The sequence below is a fragment of the Nomascus leucogenys genome, chromosome 12 (assembly GCF_006542625.1).
Source record: "Nomascus leucogenys isolate Asia chromosome 12, Asia_NLE_v1, whole genome shotgun sequence".
Taxonomy (NCBI): domain Eukaryota; kingdom Metazoa; phylum Chordata; class Mammalia; order Primates; family Hylobatidae; genus Nomascus; species Nomascus leucogenys.
The window spans coordinates 62,785,759-62,809,451 of NC_044392.1; the positions used below are offsets into that span (position 1 = coordinate 62,785,759).

The 23,693-nt window shown below is 42.3% G+C and overlaps 1 pseudogene; it reads right to left on the reverse strand.

Moving 5' to 3' along the window:
* Positions 1-3,566: 3,566 nt before the first annotated feature.
* LOC100606673 lies at positions 3,567-4,015 on the reverse strand (annotated as a pseudogene).
* Between the last annotated feature and the right edge of the window lie 19,678 nt (positions 4,016-23,693).

Sequence of the window (23,693 nt, forward strand, 5' to 3'; positions counted from 1 at the left end):
TGTAAAGAGTGTAATTGGATTGTTTTTATAACTCAAAGGATAAATTCTTGAGGGGATGTGTTAGAAATAAGGCTCAAAATCCTAAGGAAATTGAACACCCAAAGGATTCTTAGCAAAGCAATTTTACTTCTGTGCAGAGGGGTGCCTCCTTGGCCAGTCGCCATGAGAGCACACCTGAACAAAGGGGCATGAGAGCCTTTATTCCTGACGCAAGTCCTGCCCCTGTACCCTTTCCTCATTGGCCGGGGTCAGGTCGTACAATCTAAACTAATGCCGGTTGGCTACACATTTGATTTTTTTAGATAGGGTGGGCACGTAAAAGAAAGTTGAGAGGAAGGGGAAAGGGTGTCTGTAATGAGCTAGAAAGTTAGTCCTCTTTCCAAATAAGGAAAGGAATGTGAGCTGGTACTCATAACGCTTGGTACTGTGGCGTGCCTGTGCACCTAACAAAGGCAAAAAGGAAAAAAAGGAGAAAAAAAGGGGGTGGGTAACTATGAATTAAAGAATAAAAGATTGATCAGATTATTTGAAGAGAAACCTCATCATATCCCACAGATGGAAAAAAATTGGACATAATCCTCTCAAACCCTGTCAGTGCTTTAGGCTTCTGTAATATTCTAAAACCTTTGTGGTCATTTTAACGATGGTCACAGCATCTTCACCAGGAGTGGATTTCATCTAAAAAAAAAAACAAAAAACAAAACAAAACAAAAAAACACTTTCTTGGCTCATCCATGATAAGCAACTCCTCATCCATTCAAGTTTTATCATAAAATTGCAGCAATTCAAAATGTCAACCTGGAGGAAAAAACAGAGGCAAAATTAGTGTAAGTAGAGAGTTTATTTGGGTCAAGTTTGAGGACTGCAACATAGGAGCATAGAATGAAGTTGCCCTGAACATATGCTCTAATTAGCAGCAGGTATAAGTGGGTTTTTAAAGGAAAAAAGAAGAGCAAGTTCTGAAGGTGTTTACCAAGAATTTACGTTAAAATAACATAAGCTATTCATTGGCTATACATTGTCCTTTGTATCACAAATTCCAGGAACAAGAAGATCATGGGTGAGGCAGCTGCTCAGAAACAAATGTCTTTCAACAATTACCCCCAGGCACGGGTAGGTGTAAGTCTTTCTGGTCTGAGCTGTTTTTCTTTTCTCAAGTTACATCTTCAGGTTCCACTTCTAATTCTAGTTTTCTTGCTATTTCTATCATATCTGCAATTACTTCCTCCACTGAAGTCTTAAGGTCCTCGTCAATCATGAGGGTTGGAATCAACTTCTTCCAAACTCCTGCTAATGTTGATATTTTGACCTCCTCCCATGAATCATAGATGTTCTTAGTGACATCTAGAATGGTGAATCCTTTTCAGAAGATTTTCAATTTTACTTTGCCCAGCTCCATCAGAGGAATCACTGTCTGTGGCAGCTATAGCCTTACAAAATGTATTTCTTAAATTACAAGACTTGAAAGTCAAAATTACTCCTTGATCAATGGGCTGCAGAATGGATGTTGTGTTAGCAGACATAAAAACATTAATCTCCTTGTACATCTCTATCAGAGATCTTGGATGACAAAGTACATTGTCAATGAACAGTAATATTTGGAAAGAAATCTTTTTTTCTGAGCAGTAGGTCGCAACAGTGGGCTTAAAATACAATTGACCCTTGAACAACACAGGTTTGAACTATGCAGGTCCACTTATCCATGGATTTCTGCTCAGGGAGAGGGAGAGATTGGGGAACAGTCAATCAGTGGAGCAATCAGAACACACAAATTCATCAATTATGTTTGCCGTTTTATATAGGTACAGTCCATGGCACCCCAAAACAATTATAATAGTAACATCAAGTATCACTTATCACAGATTATCATAACAGAAATAATAATGAACAGGTCTGAAATATTATGAGATTACCAAAATGTGACACAAAGCCATGAAGTGAGCATGTGTATTTGGAAAAATGATGCCAATAGACTTGCTCAATGCTGGGTTGCCACAAACCCTCAATTTGTGAAAAAAGCAGTTTCCGTGAAGCATAAAAAAGCCAAGTACAATAAAACAGATAAAGTATGTCTGTATTTGGAGATAGGGTCTTCTAAGAGGTAATGAAGTTAAAATGAGGTCATTTGGGTGGGCCCTAATTCCATATGACTGGTGTCCTTATAGGAAGAGGAGACTAGGACATGGACACACATCGAGAAAGATCATGGGAAGACACAGAGAGAAGGCAGCCGTCTGTAAGCCAAGGAGAGAGGCCTCACAAGAAACCAACCCTGCCGACACCTTAATCTCAGGCTTCTGGCCTCACGAATTGTGAAAAAAAAATTAATTTCTGTTGTTTAAACCACACAGTCTGTGGAATTTTATTATGGCAACCCTAAAAACTAATACATGTGCTTTACAATTTACAAAGCTTTTTCTCATAAACTAACTTAAATGTCAAAACAATCCAGTTGTGCAGAATATTATCCCCATTTTACTGAGGAAACAGACTCAGAAACTAATAGCCTAACGTCCCAGCGTGGCAGATTTTGGCTTGGATCCAGACTTTCTGACTCCAGATCCCAGGTTCTTTCAAATGGACTGTTTCCTTTTTGCAAAGTGCTCAGCACCATCGTTTTCATGTTTTTCTGTCCATCAGCCATTTACAGGTGGGCTACAATCTGTTCCCTTAGTCTGGAGAGTGGCTAAGTGATGTGCTTAGGCTTACACAATGAGCTGGTGGCAGGAAGGGTATTAAAGTGGCTCCTGAAATTCTAGGTCATTTTAAAGTGATGATTTCTTAATTTTCCTGTTCACTCAGCCAAATTCAAAGAGTCAAGGATTTTTGAGTAGCTTTGTTCCTGATGCAGAACAGCCCCACCTCTAATGTCTACTTCAGGTGAGCCTGCCGCAGGTGATCCAGGAATTCAAACGCTGAGCACCTGAAGAATCTAAGTTATTTACAGGCCTCACTGCAGGGTTTGGCCCTTAAGGAGCTGCTTTTGGCCCTTAAGGAGCTGCTTTTAACTGTCACCACCTACTGGGAGGACAATTGACCAGGGAACTGAGTTCATCTGTGGTTTGCTTTCAACTTAAAATAGTCATATCTTTTCCTGAGAATATTGATTGAAAAACTGATATCAAAATAAGCAAAGGAGCTACACTAGCAAATTTCAGTGAATGAGGCTTTTTCCTCTTTGGGAGAAGGTGAAAGTGCATGATAGGTTAGTGAGCAAGATTTTAAAATGATTTTCTTACTTAGTGCACCAACAGCAGGGAAAGATACCAGAATACATGAAAGGGGAAATTGTACCCACCATCCTGCCACCCCATTTTTTCTCTTTTTTGGTGTGTTTTTCTTTATCCAGATGTACATATATTTTTTACCACTGCACTCATAGCAGAGATGAGATTTTATATTTTCACTGAACATCATAATATAACCACATTTCCAAGTCACCACATAATCCTCATGATTTTTTATATATATATATATCTCCTCATGATTATATATATCTTCATTTTATATATATATATATATATATATACATTTTTTTTTTCTTTTTTGAGACATGTGTGCCTTTATTAGCTGAGCCACTGCTTGAGGGGGATGAAGCAGGAGGAGTGGGTGGCCCTGAAGCCGGCTGTGCTTCACGGGCTTGTAGGTGATGGAGAACTCGCCCAGGTAGTGGCTGATCGTCTCCGACTCGACCTCCACCTGGTTGAAGGTCTTGCCGTTGTAGACGCCCACCATGCTGCCCACCATCTCGGGCAGGATGATCATGTCCCGCAGGTGAGTCTTCACCACTTCCGGCTTCTCCATGGGCGGCATCTCCTTCTTGGCCTTGCGCAGGCGCTTCAGCAGCTAGTACTGCTTCCGCCGCAGGCCCCAGTTCAGCCGCCGCCGCGGGCGCGCACTGTACAGCTGTATCAGCTTCTCGGAGGACATGTCCAGCAGCTGCTCGAGGTCCACGCCGCGGTAGGTGAACTTGCAGAAGGAAGGTCCGCTTCTTCTTCTGCTCTACCTCTGCCATCTTGCCAGATCCTCAGAAAAATGATTTATATTTTTTAATGGCCACATAATATTACTTGAAATGATGGAACCGTCGTTTGTGCAACCAGTCCATTTTCCTTAGTCATTTAGGTTGTTTCCAATTTTTCGCTTCAGGTGATACATCCTCTTCGCAGACTGCAGAAAAACAACAGATTTGTGATTTAACTAGGAGTTTTCTGGGATCAAACAGTGGCTTCGTTTACAGGTGGGTTGCCGAGCGGCCATGGTAACTGATGGAGCAGTCACTATGGCAGTCAGTAGGGCTGAATGGGAAGGGTGCCCTGGGAGCCTGGAAGTCTGGGAGCCAGCAGGGCCGCAATCGTCCATTTCCCACCCAGTCTTTCCTGTCTCTCAGGGACCCCTGGCAGTTGCTCAGCTGATGCTGAATTGAGAAGCAGCCTGTGAACATTGAAGGGTATATGGCAGGGAATCCCAATTTGGCTTCTGCAAGAAGTAGAACCAACAATGAGCTACCTGGGGAGGCCCTGGGCCTCCGACTCTTGCTACTCCTTGGAGCCTCAGGTCTCCGAGAATAAACACCTGGTATACTCTAGGGACCTAACCGCTAATCCCAGGAGCCCGAGCTAAAGAGAAATAGTGTGTTTTGCTTGTTTCATCAAGCTGAAGTCTGGCTCACCTGATCCTGGCTTATTTTCTGCTTCTCTGCAACTTCTGCCTGAGGGGACAGGCAATCCCAGCCTATACACAGCCTGGGCACAGCCCTCCAGGTCCTGCTGGGGCCAGAAATTCCTTCTGGCTTTAGGACTTCTCATCCTGGTGCTTCTTGCCTGAGCCCTTTGGGAAAGGCACCCTGTAGATGAGAATTGCTGACAGTTTGGGGGAGTGAAAACATGCAGGAAGGCAGATGTTCCCGTTGCGTTTAAGATCAGCTGTATTTGGAGAGAATTCAAAATGCAAGCGTACTAATACAGTCATTGGAGGCCAAGTTAATTTATTGCCTCCTGGTTACAGCATCAGTCCCGCCCCTTAGAACGAGCTGAATTTTGGAGTCTGGTGGCCAGGCAGAATCCTATGGAACCTTCTCCAGCGTCCTCTTCATGGTTGATCTCAAGGTCACTCAGGGCTTGTCTTGACTAGTAATAATAGAAGAAGCCATCACTTATAGTCTTTCTTGCTTAGTACTCTACGAAATGCTTTACATACGATATCTCAGTCCTCACGAGAACCCTATAAAGAAAGGATTATTGCTGCCTCCATTCTATAAATGAAAAAACTAAGATTCAGAAAGGTCAAGTAACAAACCCCAAGTCACAGAGCTGGTAAGTGGCACAAAAAAAAACTCAGATTCGGGCAGGCTTGTGTGTACACTCTCCCTGTGAGCGATACTGCCTCCTGCCAGCCTAGCCACAACCACAGGAAAATAATAATAGCTCAACCCTTCATCAATGCAAGGCATTTTGCTAAGGTGTTTGCTTGCATTCTTCTAACTCTTGAATGAGGAAACTGAGAATCAGATTAATTCATTTCCCCAAAGTCACACAGCTGGTATGACAGAAACTATTTTTCTCTAAAATCTAATTTCTCCTTCTTGTACAGTAGTAGACCCTCACTTTTAGCTGAGCATGTGGCCTTCTAGAGTTATGACTACATTCTCCAGACTCTGTTGAAGCTAGGTGTCCGTGTGATTAAATTGTGGGCAGTAGGATATAAGCAAAAGCGGTATGTGCAACTTCTTGGAACTCTCAGCCTTCTCTCCGCTGCTGAAATGCAGACGTGACAGCTTGAGCCAGAGGGCGCCAGCCAGTGCCATGATGTGACCAAGGCCATCAACAGTAGAGCCGCAAGGGAGCAGGAGCCTTGGTCCCTGAGGACATGCTGGAGCTAACTTGGGAATCCTGAGGTGGCCACCTCCAAAATTTTACATGAAAGAGAAAAGTAAACATCTAACTTGCTTAAGCTGCTATTGTTTTGGGGTTTGTCATTTACAGCCAAACCTAATCCTCATTAAAATAGTGGTAGAACTGGAATTTGAACCAGTTTACTCCCAAGACCAAACTTAACCTCTTTGACATATTATTTCTACTGTAAAACTCTACGCCCACACCGGTTCATCTTTAAAAAAAAAAATTTTATTTTCTCACATTTCTGGAGGTTAGATCCAATATCAGTGCGCCACCAGGGTTGGTTTCTGATGAGGGCTCTCTTCCCTCATGGTGGGTAGCTGCCTTCTGGCTGTGTCTTCATATGGCCTCTTGGCTATGCTTGTGTGGAGAGAAGGTTCCCTGGTGTCTCATCCTCTTCTCATGAGGACAACAGTCCTATGGGATAAGGCCTTGCCCTTATGACCTCACTTAACCCTATTACTTTCTTATAGACCTTATGTTTACTGGTTTATTATAAAGGATACGGATGAAGAGACACATAGAGCGTGGTTTGGGGGTAGGAGTGTGGAGCTTCTGTGTCCTCTCTGGGTGCACCACCCTCCATGTGTTCAGCTATCTGGAAGCTCCTGGTTCATCTTATTACCAGTGTCTTCCATTCCCTTCCTTTGAGGAGTCAGTCAATATGTACCAAGTGCTAGGCTCTGTGCTAGGGAATAAATCAAAAATATAAATATGAATGAGGCTTGGTTAGTGCCCTCGAGGAGCTGGCAGTCCATCTTGGAAGACAGATGGCTAAGCTAATAAATGAAAGACAATGCAGTGAGTCGTGTAATAAAGACATGGGGCCAATGTTGTGCGAGCCTAGAGGAGTGGCTCACTGCCCGGGGTCTGGGAAGGTTTTGCCGAGAGTGCAGCAGACAAGGTGGACATGCCAAGTGGCTGCTAGCATATGAAGTGTATTTGCTTCTCAGTCACCAGTACATTTAAACCACGGTCCTCCAAAGACTCTTGCTTGTCTAGAACATAGCCTACTCTCCTTACCCTAGAATTTTAGACTCTAATTCTTCAGCACCGGAGACCCCTAGAGTCAGCCCCTTAGGAATCCAGACTTTTTCTTCTTGCTGGACCCAAGGCCATGAAGAAAAATGTGTGTTGGACCCCGAAGTTCAGCTAACTCATGACAAGGAAGAAAATGGAAGCAGGAAGCTGGAAGGCCACTATCAGCAGGGCTAGACAAATAAAGATTCCTCAGCATAGCTGTGAAAGCCAGAATGAGTTGTAATTACTCTTTGCTTGGAAATGGTGTCTCCACTGTGACCTTTCTACCTGCTCTTCTAATGGTGGAGCTGCTGTCATTGTTTATAAAGCCCAGACCTGGCTTTCCCTGATTGGAGCCAATTAGAATAACCCCAAGAGGGCAGCCAGGGCCGCTTCACTGCTAATGAGGGCAGCTGACGTGTTGGCGTAGGCTTATTTGCCCAGTGATGAGCAGATGGGAAAGCTTATCCCGCCAAGCGGTCACTTTCTTTCCCCTCCCAGTGCCTCCAATAAGTCTATCAACTATTCTGAGCACCTGCTTTCAAAAAAGGGATGAGATCTACTGAGAGAAGAGATTATTTCCTGGGTAATGAGGCCAAGCAACACTTTTCCTTACTCAGCATATATTTATTAAGCAACTACTGTGTGCCAGGCGCGGTGCCAGAGGTTGCACATAATAATGAATACGATATAGGCAGAGGCAAATTTACCATGAAGTTAATGAAACTTAAGCTTTAGGGCTGCCCATTAGGACAAGTTCTGAAGGGGACCCTAGTAATGTGTTCATGGCAGTCACGTTTTGTGACTTGCCAAAGTCAGCTATTTGAACCACACTCAGTTAAGACTGCTATCTCGGCCGGGCGTGGTGGCTCACGCCTGTAATCCCAGCACTTTGGGAGGCCAAGGCGGGTGGATCACAAGGTCATGAGATCAAGACCACGGTGAAACCCCGTCTCTACTAAAAATACAAATAATTAGCTGGGCGCGGTGGCGGGCACCTGTAGTCCCAGCTACTCGGGAGGCTGAGGCAGGAGAATGGCGTGAACCCGGGAGGCGGAGCTTGCAGTGAGCCGAGATTGCACCACTGCACTTCAGCCTGGGCGACAGCGAGACTCCGTCGCAAAAAAAAAAAAAAAAAAGACTGCTATCTCTTTCCACTCAGACTTCCCCTCTGTCACACTCCCCCTCATGTTGCCCAGAACTGAAGTGGCCATGGACATTTTTGCGATCTGGCTAGGGGGAAGTTAAGTTGGGGATACGGTTGTTTTATGGGACATATCTAGGTGGTTTGCAGTCACTGTTGTATAGAGTTGGTTTTTGCTAGCCATCTCAGTGCAGAAATGGCTCCCAGAAACACGCTTACTGCCCATGGTGCCAACTTACCTGGCATTATGACACTCAAATGCCGGACCAAAGACCATATGAGATTCGCGAGTGTCCTATACAACCTGGCCCTGGAAGCATGTGGGTAATGGAGGAGAAACAAGATTTGAACTGTATAGAGCCAAAAGCTAGTCTGTAGGAAATTCTTCCAATCATCAGATGTGTAAGATTGTAAGTGCAGAATCCAGTTCTCACTGATACCTAGTCATATACATTAGGCATATATATATTGAGTAATGAGGCGATACAATTACATGCTTTCCTTTTTTTCCCCTTTTTAAAATGCCAAATATAATTTATCAGAATTCCTGTGTTCGTAGGATACAAACTGTAGCAGTCCTACAAACAAGTATGTCTGGCTGTGTTCGCATGTGTTTATGCATCCCATCAATCATAAATATAATTTTTATTATGCTGGAGGACTTAATTCTCATTCCATTCTCTATATGGAAAATATTACAAAATTGTTACCTATGAAGAGGCAATAAGAGTATTATTCAGCCAAAAAAATGTGGAGAAAGACTTATTGCAGTGTGCTAGGCAGTTAACTAACAAAAACATGATATTAGTTTTCTATATTTTGTGATATTTGAAGTATTTTTCCACTTTAAAAGCTTTACAATTTATTTCTTTTCCCAGTCTACATAAAGGTCCACTTTCCTGCCTAATTTTGTTTCTGTAATTTTGTGTTTTTCTTAAAGAGAACCCTCGGCCGGGTGTGGTGGCTCATGCCTGTAATCCCAGCACTTTGGGAGGCCAAGGCGGGTGGATCACGAGGTCAGGAGTTCAAGACCTGCCTGGCCAAGATGGTGAAACCCCATCTCTACTAAAAACACAAAAAAATTAGCCGGGCACGGTGGCAGACGCCTGTAATCCCAGTTACTCGGGAGAGTGAGGCAGGAGAATCGCTTGAACTCGGAGGGTGGAGGTTGCAGTGAGCCGAGATCGCGCCACTGCACTTCAGCCTGGTGACAGAGTGAGACTCTGTCTCAAAAAAAAGAAAACCTCAAATTATCTAAGCTTCAGGCCCCACAAAACCTGAGTTCACCCCTGGAACATACAATTCTTTATTCCTTGTCATGGTCTAGTGGGAGAACCCTATTGCCTCCCTCCTTTACCACATGTGTAACCAGTGCCTGCTGCATGCCAGATTCTGAGCTAGGGATGGGCACACTATCATGGATAAAACAGACCTGGCCCTTTCCCACGTGGAGAGAAGCAGACAGACATCAAATAAACGAAGTCATATAGGATGCTGTGGGAGAGAAAAGGGGTGGGGACCTCCTGCAGGAAATAATGTTTCAGCAGAGACTCAAAGAATATATAAGAGTTACCCAGATGAAGAGTAAAAGGATGGATGTGCAAGTGGAAAGAACAGCATGAGAGAAGGCCTTGAGGTGCGAAGGGCTTGGTACATTACAGGTACTCAGTGAATATCTATTGAATTAATTTTTTAAAATTATGATTTGGGCAGGGCCAGGGTGCTATGGGAGCATATAAGAATGGCACAGAACCCTTGTCTAGTCCAACCAGCAACAAAGGAATGAGGAATGAGAAACAGTTAGGTTAGAATTGACTTCCTGACTTTCAGGAGGAGAAATAGCATGTGCAAAGGCCCTGGGGTCAGAGAGAGATCAGAGAGCAGTTCTGTATGGCTGGACCATAGTGGGATGGATTTGAGGAGAGACATTTGTTGAGGGGAGGATGAGAATTGGCAAGAAATGAGGCTGGAAATGTAAACTGGAGCCAGACCATGAAGGGCCTCATAAGCCATGGTAAGCTGTGTGGATTTCATTTGGATGCTGTGGTGAGGTGGTGTTAGGGAAGGAAATGATAGGCTCAGTCCAGCACGTTGGAAAGCTCTGGCTGCATGGTCAAGAGAGGACTGGATGGGCCGGGTGCGGTGGCTCATGCCTGTAATCCCAGCACTTTGGGAGGCTAAGGCAGGCAGATCATGAGGTCAGGAGATCGAGACCATCCTGGCTAACATGGTGAAACCCCGTCTCTATTAAAAATACTAAAAATTAGCCAGGCGTGGTGGTGGGCCCCTGTAATCCCAGCTACTCAGGAGGCTGAGGCAGGAGAAAGGCGTGAACCCAGGAGGCGGAGCTTGCAGTGAGCCGAGATTGCACCACTGCACTCTAGCCTGGGTGACAGAGCGAGACTCCATCTCAAAAAAAAAAAAAAAAAAAGAGGACTGGATGAGACGGCAAAGCTGTTAGAGAAATTCAAGCAAGAGAGGGTGGTGGCCACAGGTAGTGTGGCATGGGGAGAAAGAAGTAGACATCTCCAAAAGGGAATATTGTGTACCTGATGGAGTTAGGTAGGCAAGATAAGAGTCACATCAGGGCAGATGCCAGGCTGGTGCATAGTTCCTCTTTCTTCCTGAAGCTAGCTAACCTCATGGGAGACAGGGTTCCTGGTTTACAATGGAGGGTGTTACAAGACTGCCTACATCCTTGGCTACTGGTCACCATGCCCTGCTTATTTTCTGCTCACTCTGTCCTCTGACTTTTCACTGGGTTTGGCCAATGGAGAGCCCACAAATACTGCACAGCAGAGGAACAGAGTCCCCCATAAAGACCTTGCCTCTCCATGAGGAGGCCCAAGGCTGGCTGTGCCCGTCAGTCTCTCTCAAGGTAACCTTGTCCATCTCTACCTTCCTCTACATGATTTTTTTACTTCCTGGTTTCAATGTCCACTCCCTCCCCTTTCACTTGGGCCTGGGGTGGTTACAGCTCAGCTTACGGGCTGCAGAAACACTCCAACATCCCTTCTGGTTCCCACCACCTCACCCACACCTTTGTTAAATTCACCCTCCTTGAGTTACTCTAATGAGTGTGACATCTGTTTCCTGTTGGGACTCTGAGTCACACACTTCTGACACCAGGCTGAATTGTTCATAAAATAATTCCCAGTTCCTTTAAATCAGACCACACCCCCGCAAGCCCAACAGCCAATAAGGCAAGAACACATGCTCCAACCGTTTACCTGGTGAGCAATCAGGATCTTCGTACGTGTCCTCCCCCTGGTCAAGTTCTGCTCCTAGCCACCCAGATTTGAGTGGGGCTCAGATTCCCCAGCTGTGACCCTGGGGATTTTCCTAGCGCTGGGCACCACCCACCACACTGCCCCACACAGGATGCCGCTGCCAGGTTCGGCGTCTTGGGCTAGGACAGGGTATGCAGGGACAGGGGAAGGTAGGTAGCCTCAAGGTTCCTTTCCACCAACCCTGCTGAGACCCGGGGATCCCGTCATCAAGTGGCCACTGACCTCCCCTGAGAGGGCTGGAAAAACTTGCAAAATGGTTCTGACTCACTGTTCTCTAGGCTTTCTGCTGACCTGTGATCATCTGCATGTCTATCTGGGTGTGTATAAATGGGTCTGTGTATGTGGTATTTTTGTCTGTTTTCCCCTCCCCCACCCCAGAATGTAAACACACTGAAGGGAGGGACTTGTTCTCCACTGTATCCCAGTGCCCAGCCCAGTGCCGGGAACACAGTAGTTAGTGGATAAGTGTTTGTTGACCAACAGACCAGTGACTGGTCTCTCATCATCTGTTTACAGTCTTCCCCCAGACAACGCAGAGCTCCACCGATTAGATTTCCTAATTACACTCCTTTTCAGTCTTGCCTCCCTGAGATGAGCCTCGTCAGCATCGTGAATATTTCCAGCAACTCCTCAATCACACATTTATAGCTTTTTTGTGGGATACTCCTACAACCTGATTAATGTCTTTATTGCCCTAAGCACTGACAAGTTTACAGGGACTCGCACATGAAATTCAAAATAAAATTTTACAGCACATGAAATTCAAAATAAAATTTTATTTTTTGGTTTAACAAAGTTTATGCTAAAATTTTAAAAAGCAACTTTCTAGATTTTCTGCCTGCAAAATTGTGAATAAGCTCATTACAGCTGAACTTACCTTTCTTTCTCTCTCAGTTCGCTGGTGCCCTAGGCAACTGTTTGGTTTGTCTATCGGGCATTAGTTATTTTCATATACGGGTAATTCCATTACTAGTTTTTCACAAGCCAGAATGGAGTTCTTGGGAGCATGGAGACGACAGGGAAGAGTCAATGTCCCATTACCCCACATGTGTTGTTTTTCAACCTAGACACTACTGGCTGGACATGGGACTAACCCGCTCATTGCAGGCATTTATCATTTCTGAGTTCCAGGCGCTAAATGCTGCTAGCATCCCCCAGTCATTGTAACAATTAACAACAAAAGGGCCTTCAAAATCTCCCTAAGGGATCATTTCTACCTCAGGTCAAGAAGCATCATGCCCGGTGTGGCTGAATGTAGGTTAAAAGGACGTTCTTTGAAAGGTCCTTCCTTACCCTGCATGTCTGGAATGAACACCCCTTTCTGTTCCTCCTCACTGATGGGACCCAGATTCTATAAGGCCATTCCTGGGCAGTGGAGCCCACAATTCTCTCTACTGTGAGTAAGAACAGTGTGATTAGTGCCACTCCTTAACATTTTGTCGTGTGGCATGACTCTCATTATAACATCACCTTTCATGTTAATTAGCTCTCAGAATATTTCAAAATCTGCATGTGTGTCTCTCTGACTAAATTATGAACTCCCGGGGGCAGAAGCCGTGTTTTATACCTCTTCACGTAGGAGAGAAGGTTGGTTTTAGGGGTGAAGTGACTCAGGAAGAGGTGTCTAGAAAGCAACTTGGAATTAGGGTCTGAAATCCAAGGGGAGGTTAGAGCTAGACACAGACTCGGGATGCAGCTGCCCACAGGGAGAGCTGAAATTGTGGTAGGAGAAGGGATGACGTCAGTTCAAGGACATCACTTTAAGAAATGACCACCTTTAGGATGTGGGAGGAAAATAAAATCCAATAAAGGAAAAGGCAGAATGGTAGGGTTGTGGGAAGTGATGGGATGTTGCTGCATCTCAGAAGGTGACAGGGAGGGGACTGGTTATCAGGACCAGAAGGAGGCAGGACTGAGGAGAGCCTGCCCTGTCTGCCAGATGAGAAGCCAATGGCAACCTTTGGGACTCTCTCAGTAGAGTGGTAAGAATGGACAAGGCTGTGAAGGACTAAGAAGTGGGGAAACTATGGCAGAGAGTGCAGGTTTTGAGAATTCCAGAAGCGAAGAGAAGACGGCAGTCATGTGAAAGGGCGACTTGGCACATAGGAGGCATTCCTAAATAGATCTGTTTGTATAAATGTGTTCTTGATACAAATATTTATTTTTATAAATATATTTTGATATTATAGGAGAGATGGAAACAGTGTTTGGGGACAGTGGGGGATGAGGGAAGGGAGAAGCCACATTTACAATGGAGTTCTTAACAACAGAGATGGGCCAGGTGTGGGTAGCAGAGGATGGGTTCCCAGTCCAGGTGGAGGCCTTAGACTTGGAAGGAGAAAGGAAATTCCTGAGAGATGGGAATAAAGGCATGCAGGGAGGGTAAAGAAAAATGGATACTGGGGTGAAAGAATTGCTTCCTTGGCAATTTTACCAGAAACACAAAATGACTCTGGCCCTTCCACATTTATGCATTTAGGTGGCTTCCAGCAGCTCCTGAGCCTCATACAGATTGCAGAAATTTCTGTTACTGGATTAAAAAAGGCCTTCCCCTAGCATGTTATAGCTCTAGCCTGGACAGGGGGTTTGATGGCAGGCCCAGAAAAAGGGGGTGACACTACCAAAGTCTCCAGAAAACCAAAATGCCTTCTTCATTCCAAGCACAAAGGTCAGTAATAATCCACAGCCTGAATGCTAAGGGTAGATGAAAAAAAAAAAAAAAAAAGCAACCTTAAACTATACTGTGTGCGCTCTTCCATTTTACAGCTCTGGCAAAAGCAAGCAGGAGACAAATCCCATTTACAAGGACAGCAAAAGCTTGGTCTCCTACCTGACCCAAGCTCTCTCCATGCATCATAAATATTTCCATAGTCATAAATATTACTGATGAGGAAGCAGAAGGCTCTTAATTGGCTCCAAGTCATTTCATGGTGGAGGAAGCTGGGGAAATGCACTGAATAAAAATAAGACAAAGTGAGGGATCTCCCTGGAGGAAATGAAAATCTAATCTATCTCTGATCATGCTGTGTCTAAAGAACTAACTGAAGATCTTACAGTATAAGGAGCATCCTCTCCCACCAGCTCAGTGTTTTTTCTCAGGGGTGCCAATTCCCTTCTGGTTGAGTTTCATGGCAGTTGATATTGTTCATGATGATCCACTATAAGGAAAGAAGGAAGGTAACCAGTATTTATGAAAAATGAATAGCAAGATAATGGCCAAACAAATGGTGGTATGTTCATACAATAGAATACTAATCAGCAATAAAAAAAAAAAATGGACCACTAATCACATGAGTTTCAAAAATATGCTGAGTGAAAGGAGCCTTAGATAAGAGTACAGACTATATCATGAGAAGCAAGTTCACTGCACACTGCTTATCTGAGTCTGGTAAGACAGAAGAGCCACACATACGAGTTACATGAAGTGGGTTTATTCCTTACAGATAAGTAGCAAGGGATAACAGAAGCCTAGGATTCATTGTGACCCCGTCCCGCAAGGCTCAGAAAACTGCCTGGGGTGGATGAGTTTGACTGTGAATGCCTCACTTGCACTGCAGCTGAAGGCAGCAAGCAGCGTGCTCTGGGTTTTAGACCCAGGGGTACTGTGACACCCTGGGCTAGAGTATTGAAGGAATCCTATTTCTGGGTAGTGGGGAACAGGCACAAAGCCCAGGTTGTTCTGGCCAGCTTCCCCTTATCTCAAGATGTTGCATTTCCAGCATATTCTACAGTTGTCCTTGAGCACTACAAGCAAGAAAAGGGGAATAACTGGCTCAGTCTGAGGCCACCTGAACAACTGTCCTGCATGTGATCCTACTTATATGACATTCTATAATAAGTACTTTATAGAGGGAAAAAAAATCGGAACAATGGTCACTTCTAGGGTGAAAGAGGAAAGGACTGGGAAGGATCATGAGGGAACGTTCTTTCTTTTTTCCTTTTTACCCAGTCTAGGATATCTTGCTATAGCAGCATGAGGGAATTTTCGGTGGTGATACAAATGTTGTATACATCTCGATGGGTGTTTGGATTACACAGGTGTTTACACTTGTCAAAACTCAGCAAATGTATTCTTAAGATTCATGCATTTCATTGTATCTAAATTTTACATCAAAGGAGAAAGCTAACCAAATACTGAACTCTAGTTAATGATATGCATGCTGAAGTATTTAGGGGAAAATGTACTGACGCCTGCAATCTACTTTAAAATGAATCACTAAAATAAGATAGATTAATGGGTAGATAGAAGAATGGAGAGATGGACAGATAAGTGAAGAAGCAATTTTAGTAAAAAGCTAATGGTAGAATCTAGGTGGTTAGTATGCAGCTATTCACGGTAAAATTCTTTCTACTTTGCTGTGTGTTTGAAAATTTTTACAATAAAATGGAAACAAATGAGTGATGTGATTTTTGAAAAATAGCAACCGTTTATTGGGTGCCTATATATACCAAATGCCTTACATACATTTTCCCAATCCTTGTATTTTCCTGATTTTACAGACCAGAAGGTCAACATTCAGAGAGACTAAGTGACTTGCTCAGAGATGCACTGCTGTGAACACCAAAGCTAGACTTGCTTGGTTTGTTGTATGAATAGAATGGGTAATGATCAAGTCAGGGCATTTGGGATATCCATCACCTTGAGGATTAATCCTTTTTTTTAATTTAATTTTTATTTTTTTTAAGACTTGTCGCCCAGGTTGGGGTGCAGTGGTGTGATCTTGGCTCACTGCAACCTCCGCCTCCCGGATTCAAGCCCGATTCTGCTTCCTCAGCCTCCCAAGAAGCTGGGATTTCAGGTGTGTGCCATCACACCCAGCTAATTTTTGTATTTTTTGTAGTAGAGACACAGGGTTTCACCATGTTGGCCAGGCTGATCTGGAACGCCTGACTTCAGGTGATCCGCCCACCTTGGCCTCCCAATATGCTGGGATCACAGGCATGAGCCACCGTGCCCGGCCTGGCATTAATCATTTCTATGCCTTAAGAACATTTCAAGTCCTCTCTTCTAGCTACTTTCAAATATTTAATATATAACACATTGTTGCTAATTACTCTCCTCTGTTGTGGAACATTATAACTTATAACTTCTCTCTAATGGTATGTTTGTATCATTAACCAACCTCTCTTCTTACCCTTCTCCCACCCGCATGCCCTTCCTTGCCTCTGGTATCCATCATTCTGCCTTCCACCTCCATGAGATCAACTTTTTTAGCTCCCACATGAGTCAGAACATATGATATCTGTCTTTTTGTGCCTGGCTTATTTCATGTAACATCATGACCTCTAGTTCCATCCATGTTGCTGCAAATGACAGGATTTCATTCTTTTTATGGCTGAGTAGTATTCCACTGTGTATATATACCATATTTTCTTTATCCATTCGTCTGCTGATGGACACTTAGGTTGATTCCATATCTATGCTATTGTGAATAGTGCTGCAATAAACATGTTTGTGCAGGTAACCCTCTGATACACTGATTTATTTTCCTTTGGATTAATACCCAGTAATGGGATTGCTGGATCATACGGTAGTTCTACTTTTAGTTTTTTAATTTAATTTAACTTAATTTTTTTTGTAGTGACAGGGTCTCCCTATGTTGCCCAGGCTGGTCTCCAACTCCTGGACTCAAGTGATCCTCCCACTTCAGCCTCCCAAAGTGCTGGGATTATAGGCCTGATTATAGGCCATCACACCCAGCCCATTTCTAGTTTTTTGAGACATATCAATACTGTTTCTCATAATGACTATACTAATTTACATTCCTACCAACAGTATATAAGAGTTCTCTTTTCTCCACATCCTCAGTAGCATCTGCTACTTTTTCTCTTTCTAATAATAGCCATTCTAACTGGGGTGAGATGATATCTCACTGTGGTTTGATTTGCATTTCTCTGATGATTAGTAATGTTGAGCATCTTTTCATATACCTGTTGGCCCCTTGTACATCTTCTTTTGAGAAATGTCTATTCATGTCTTTGCCTACCTTTTAATGAGATTATTTGTTTTTGTTTTTACTGTTGAGTTGTTTGAGTTCCTTGTATATTCTGGATATTAGTCTCTCGTTGGATGAATAGCTTGCAAATATGTTCTCCCATTCAACAGGTGGTCTCTTCACACTGTTGATGGTTTCCTTTGCTGTGCAGAATCTCTTTGGTTTAACATAGTCCCATTTGTATATTTTGTCTGTGCTTTTGAGGTCTTGGCCATAAAATCTTTGCTAGACCAACATCCTGAAGTATTTTCCCTGTATTTTCTTCTGATAGTTTTATAATTTGAGGTCTTACATTGAAGTCTTTAATTTTTGTATATGGTGAGAGGAGTGAAATTTCATTCTTCTGCATATAAATATCCAATTTTCTGAGCATCATTTATTGAAGAGGGTGTCCTTTCCCCAGTGTATATTATTGGCACTTTTGTCAAAAATCAGTTGACTGTAAATACATGAATGTATTTCTGGATTCTCTGTTCTGTTCCATTGTCTACGTGTCTCTTTTTATACTAATACCATGCTGTTTTGGTTATTATAGCCTTGTGATAGATTTTGAAGTCAGATACTATGATGCCTCCAGTTTTGTTCTTTTTGCTCAGGATTGCTTTGGCTATTCAGGCTTTTTTTTTTTTTTTTTGGTTCCATATGAATTTTAGGATTGTTCATTCTAATTCTGGAAAATTGATGTTGGTATTTTGACAAGAATTGCAGTGAATCTGTAGATTTCCTTGGTAAGTATAGTCATTTTAGTGATATTAATTCTTCCAATCCATGCACATGGGATGTCTTACCCTTTGTGTGCTTTTCAATTTCTTTTTTTTTTTTTTTTTGAGACGGAGTCTCGCTCTGTCGCCCAGGCTGGAGTGCAGTGGCGCAGTCTCGGCTCACTGCAAGCTCCGCCTCCCGGGTTCACGCCATTCTCCTGCCTCAGCCTCTCCGAGTAGCTAGGACTACAGGCGCCCGCCACCACGCCCGGCTGTTTTTGTATTTTTAGTAGAGACGGGGTTTCACTGTGGTCTCGATCTCCTGACCTCGTGATCCACCCGCCTCGGCCTCCCAAAGTGCTGGGATTACAAGCGTGAGCCACCGCGCCCGGCCTTTCTTTTTTGTTTTTAGCTTTTTTCTCAACTTTTATATACAGGGGTCCATGTGCGGGTTTGTTACAAAGGTATATTGTGTGCTGCTGAGGTTTGGAGGACGATTGAAGCTTGTCACCCAGGTATCAGGCATATTACTCAATAGGTAGTTTTTCAGCCTTTGCCTCCCTCCCTCTCTCCCCCATCTAGTAGTCCCCAGTGTCTATTGTTCCCATGTTTATGTCTATGTGTACCCAGTGTTTAGCTCCCACTTATAGACAAGAACATGTAGTATTTGATTTTCTCTTTCTGCATTAGTTCACTCAGGATAATGGCCTCCAGCTTCATCCATCTTGCTACAAAAGACATAATTTTGTTATTTCTTCTTCTTTTTCTTTTGTTTACCTCTTTTTTACATTTTTTATTTTTAATTTTTGTGATACATAGTAGGCATATATATTTAGGGGGTACATAGATATTTTGGTACAGGCATGCAATACATAATAATCACATCACTGAAAATTTGGTATCTGTCCCCTCAAGCATTTATCCTTTGTGTTACAAACAATCCAGTTACACTCTTTTATTTTCAAGTGTATAAGTAAATTATTATTGACTAATAGTTCACTTATTGTGCTATCAAATCATTCTTTCTTGTGGCTGTGTAGTATTCCACAGTGTATATGTACCACATTTTCTTTAACCAGTCCACCATTGATGGACATCTGGGTTGATTCCATGTCTTTGCTATTATGAATATGTCTGCAGTGAACATATGCATGCATGTGTCTTTTTGGTAGAACTATTTATTTTCCCTTGGGTATGTACCCAGTAATGAGATTGCTGGATTCAATAGTAGTTCTATTTTTAATTCTTTGAGAAATCTCCAAACTTCTTTCCACAGTGACTGAACTAATTTACATTCCTACCAACATGTACAAGCATTCCCTTTTCTCTGCAGCACCACCAAAATCTGTTATTTTTTTTTACTTTTTAATAAAAGCCACTCTGACTGATGTGAGATGGTATATCATTGCGGCTTTGATTTGCAGTTCTCTGATGATTAGTGATGATGAGCATTTTTTAATATGTCTGTTGGCCAGGTGTTTGTCTTCTTTTGAGAAGTGCCTGTTCATGTCCTTTGCCCACTTCTTAATGGGGTTATTTGCTTTTTGCTTGTTGATTTGTTTAAGTTCCCATTCGATTCTGGATATTAGACTTTTGTTGGTTGCATAGTTTGCAAATAATTTCTCCTATTCTGTAGGTTGTCTGTTTACTCTGTTGAAAGTTTCTTTTGCTGTGCAGATGCTCTTTAACTAGGTCCCACTTATCAATTTTTGTTTTTGTTGTGATTGCTTTTGAGGACTTAGCCATACATTATTTGCCAAGACCAATGTTGAGAAGGATATTTCCTAGGTTTCCTTCTAGGATTTTTATAGTTTGAGGTCTCACATTTAAGTCTTTAATTCATCATAAGTTAATTTTTGTATATGGTGATGGGTAGAGGTCCAGTTTCATTCTTCTGCATATGGATAGCCAGTTATCCCAGCACCATTTATTGAATAGGGAGTCCTTTCCCCATTGCTTATTTTTGTTGACTTTGTTGAAGATCTGATGACTGTAGGTGTGCAGCTTTATTTCTGGGTTCTCTATTCTGTTCCATTGGTCTATGTGTCTGTTTTTGTACCAGTACCATGCTGTTTTGGTTACTGTAGCCTTGTAGTATATTACCTTGAAGTCAGGTAACATGATGCCTCTGGGTTTGTTCCTTTTCCTTTGGATTGCTTTGGCTATTCAGGCTCTTTTTTTGGTTCCATATGAATGTTAGAATACTTTTTTCTAATTCTGTGAAAAATGATATTGGTAGTTTGATAGGAATAATGTTGAATCCATTAATTGCTTTGGGCAGTATGACCATTTTAATGATCTTGATTCTTCCAATCCATGAACATGAAATGTTTTTGTGTTTGTTTGTATCATCTCTGATTTCTTTCAACAGTGTTTAATAGCTCTCTTTGTAAAGATCTTTCACCTCCTTGGCTAGATATATTTTGGGGTATTTTTTGTGGCTATTGTAAATGGGATTGCACTCTTGATTTGGCTCTTAGCTTAAACATTATTGGTATATAGAGTACTACTGATTTTTAGGCCAGGTGCAGTGGCTCACGCCTGTAATCTCAGCACTTCGGGAGGCCAAGATGGGTGAATCACTTGAGGTCAAGAGCTTGAGACCAGCTTGGCCAACATGGCGAAACCCTGTCTCTACAAAAAATACAAAAATTAGCTGGGCATGGTGCTGGGCACCTTTAATCTCAGTTTCTCAGGAGGCTGAGGCAGGAGAATCACCTGAACCCGGGGGGCAGAGGTTGCAGTAAGCCGAGATCACACCACTGCACTCCAGCCTGGGTGACAGAGTGAGACTCCATCAAAAAAATAATAATAATACTGATTTTTTTGGTACATTGATTTAAAGTATCCTAAAACTTTACCAAAGAGGTTTATTAGTTCTAGGAGCCTTTTGGTGGGGCCTTTAGGGTTTTCTAGGTATAAGATCATATCATCGGTAAAGAGAGATGGGTTGGATTTCTTTTCCTAGTTGGATGCCTTTTCTTTCTTTCTCTTGCCTGATTGGTCTGGTTAGGACGTTCAGTACTATGTGGTGAGAGTGGGCATCTTTGTCTTGTTCCAGTTCTCAAGGGGAATGCTTCCAGCTTTTGTGCATTCAGTATGATGTTGACCATGGGTTTGTGGTAAATGGCTCTTATTATCTTGTGGTGTGTTCCTTCAATGCCTAGTTTGTTGAGAGTTTTTATCATAAAAGGGTGCTGGATTTTTATCAAAAGCTTTTTGTGTCTACTGAGATGATCATATGGTTTTTGTTTTTAATTCTGTTTATGTGGTGGATCACATTTATTGATTTGTGTATATTGAACCAAACTTGCATCACAGGAATAAAACCTATTTGATTGTGGTGAATTAACTTTTTGATGTGCTGCTGGATTTGGTTTGCTAGTATTTTGTTAAGGATTTTTGAATCTGTGTTCATCAGGGATATTGGCCTGTAGTTTCATTTTCTCATTGTGTCATTGCCAGATTTTGGTATCAGGATGATGCTGGCTTCATAGAATGAGTTAGGGAGGAGTCCCTCCTCCTTGATTTTTTGGAATAGTTTCTGTAGGATTGGTACCAGCTCTTCTTTGTATGTCTGATAGAATTCAGCTGTGAATCCATCTGGTGCAGGGCTTTTTTTGGTTGGTAGGTTTTTTATTACTGCTTCAATTTTGGAACTCAGTATTGGCCTGTTCCAGTTTCTTCCTGGTTCAATCTTGGGAGGTTGTGTATTTCCAGGAATTTATTCATTTCTTCTATATTTTCTAGATTGTTTGCATAGAGGTGTTCAAATAGTCTCTGAGAATCTTTTGTATTTCTGTGGGATTGGTTGTAATGTCATCTTTGTAATTTCTGATTTTGCTTATTTGAATCTTGTCTCTTTTTTTTCGTTGTTAATCTAGCCGGTGGTCTATCAATCTTGTTTATCCTTTCAAAAAACAAACTTGTGGTTTTGTTGGTCGTTTGTATGAATTTTTTTCACCTCAGTTTCATTCAGTTCTGCTCTGGTTTAGTTCTGTCTTTTCTTCTGTTTGCTTTGGGGTTAGTTGTTCTTGTTTTCTAGTTCCTCTAGGTACAATATTAGACTGTTAACCTGAGATCTTTCTAACTTCTTGAAGTAGTCATTTAGTGTTATAAACTTTCCTTTTAACGCTACTTTTACTGCATCTCAGCGACTTTGGTGTGTTATGTCTCTGTTTTTATTAATTTCAAAGAATTTTTTTATTTCTGCCTTGATTTCATTATGTCATTCAGGAGTAAGTTGTTTAATTTCCATGTGATTGTGCGGTTCTGAGATATCTTCTTGGCATTGATTTCTATTTTTATTCTACCATGGTTCAAGAGTATGCTTGGTATGATTTACATTTCTTTTTTTTTTTTTTTTATTATACTTTAGGGTTTTAGGGTACATGTGCACAATGTGCAGGTTTGTTACATATGTATCCATGTGCCATGTTGATTTCCTGCATCCATTAACTCGTCATTTTAGCATTAGGTGTATCTCCTAATGCTGTCCCTCCCCCCTCCCCCCCACCCCACAACAGTCCCCGGAGTGTGATGTTCCCCTTCGTGTGTCCATGAGTTCTTATTGTTCAGTTCCCACCTATGAGTGAGAACATGCGGTGTTTGGTTTTTTGTCCTTGCGATAGTTTACTGAGAATGATGTTTTCCAGTTTCATCCATGTCCCTACAAAGGACACGAACTCATCATTTTTTATGGCTGCATAGTATTCCATGGTGTATATGTGCCACATTTTCTTAATCCAGTCTATTGTTGTTGGACATTTGGGTTGGTTCCAACTCTTTGCTATTGTGAATAGTGCCGCAATAAACATACGTGTGCATGTGTCTTTATAGCAGCATGATGTATAGTCCTTTGGGTATATACCCAGTAATGGGATGGCTGGGTCAAATGGTATTTCTAGTTCTAGATCCCTGAGGAATCGCCACACTGACTTCCACAATGGTTGAACTAGTTTACAGTCCCACCAACAGTGTAAAAGTGTTCCTATTTCTCCACATCCTCTCCAGCACCTGTTGTTTCCTGATTTTTGAATGATGGCCATTCTAACTGGTGTGAGATGGTATCTCACTGCAGTTTTGATTTGCATTTCTCTGATGGCCAGTGATGATGAGCATTTCTTCAAGTGTTTTTTGGCTGCATAAATGTCTTCTTTTGAGAAGTGTCTGTTCATGTCCTTCGCCCACTTTTTGATGGGGTTGTTTGTTTTTTTCTTGTAAATTTGTTTGAGTTCATTGTAGATTCTGGATATTAGCCCTTTGTCAGATGAGTAGGTTGCAAAAATTTTCTCCCATTCTGTAGGTTGCCTGTTCACTCTGATGGTAGTTTCTTTTGCTGTGCAGAAGCTCTTTAGTTTAATGAGATCCCATTTGTCAATTTTGGCTTTTGTTGCCATTGCTTTTGGTGTTTTAGACATGAAGTCTTTGCCCACGCCTATGTCCTGAATGGTATTGCCTAGGTTTTCTTGTAGGATTTTAATGGTTTTAGGTCTAACATATAAGTCTTTAATCCATCTTGAATTAATTTTTGTATAAGGTGTAAGGAAGGGATCCAGTTTCAGCTTTCTACATATGGCTACCCAGTTTTCCCAGCACCATTTATTAAATAGGGAATCCTTTCCCCATTTCTTGTTTTTGTCAGG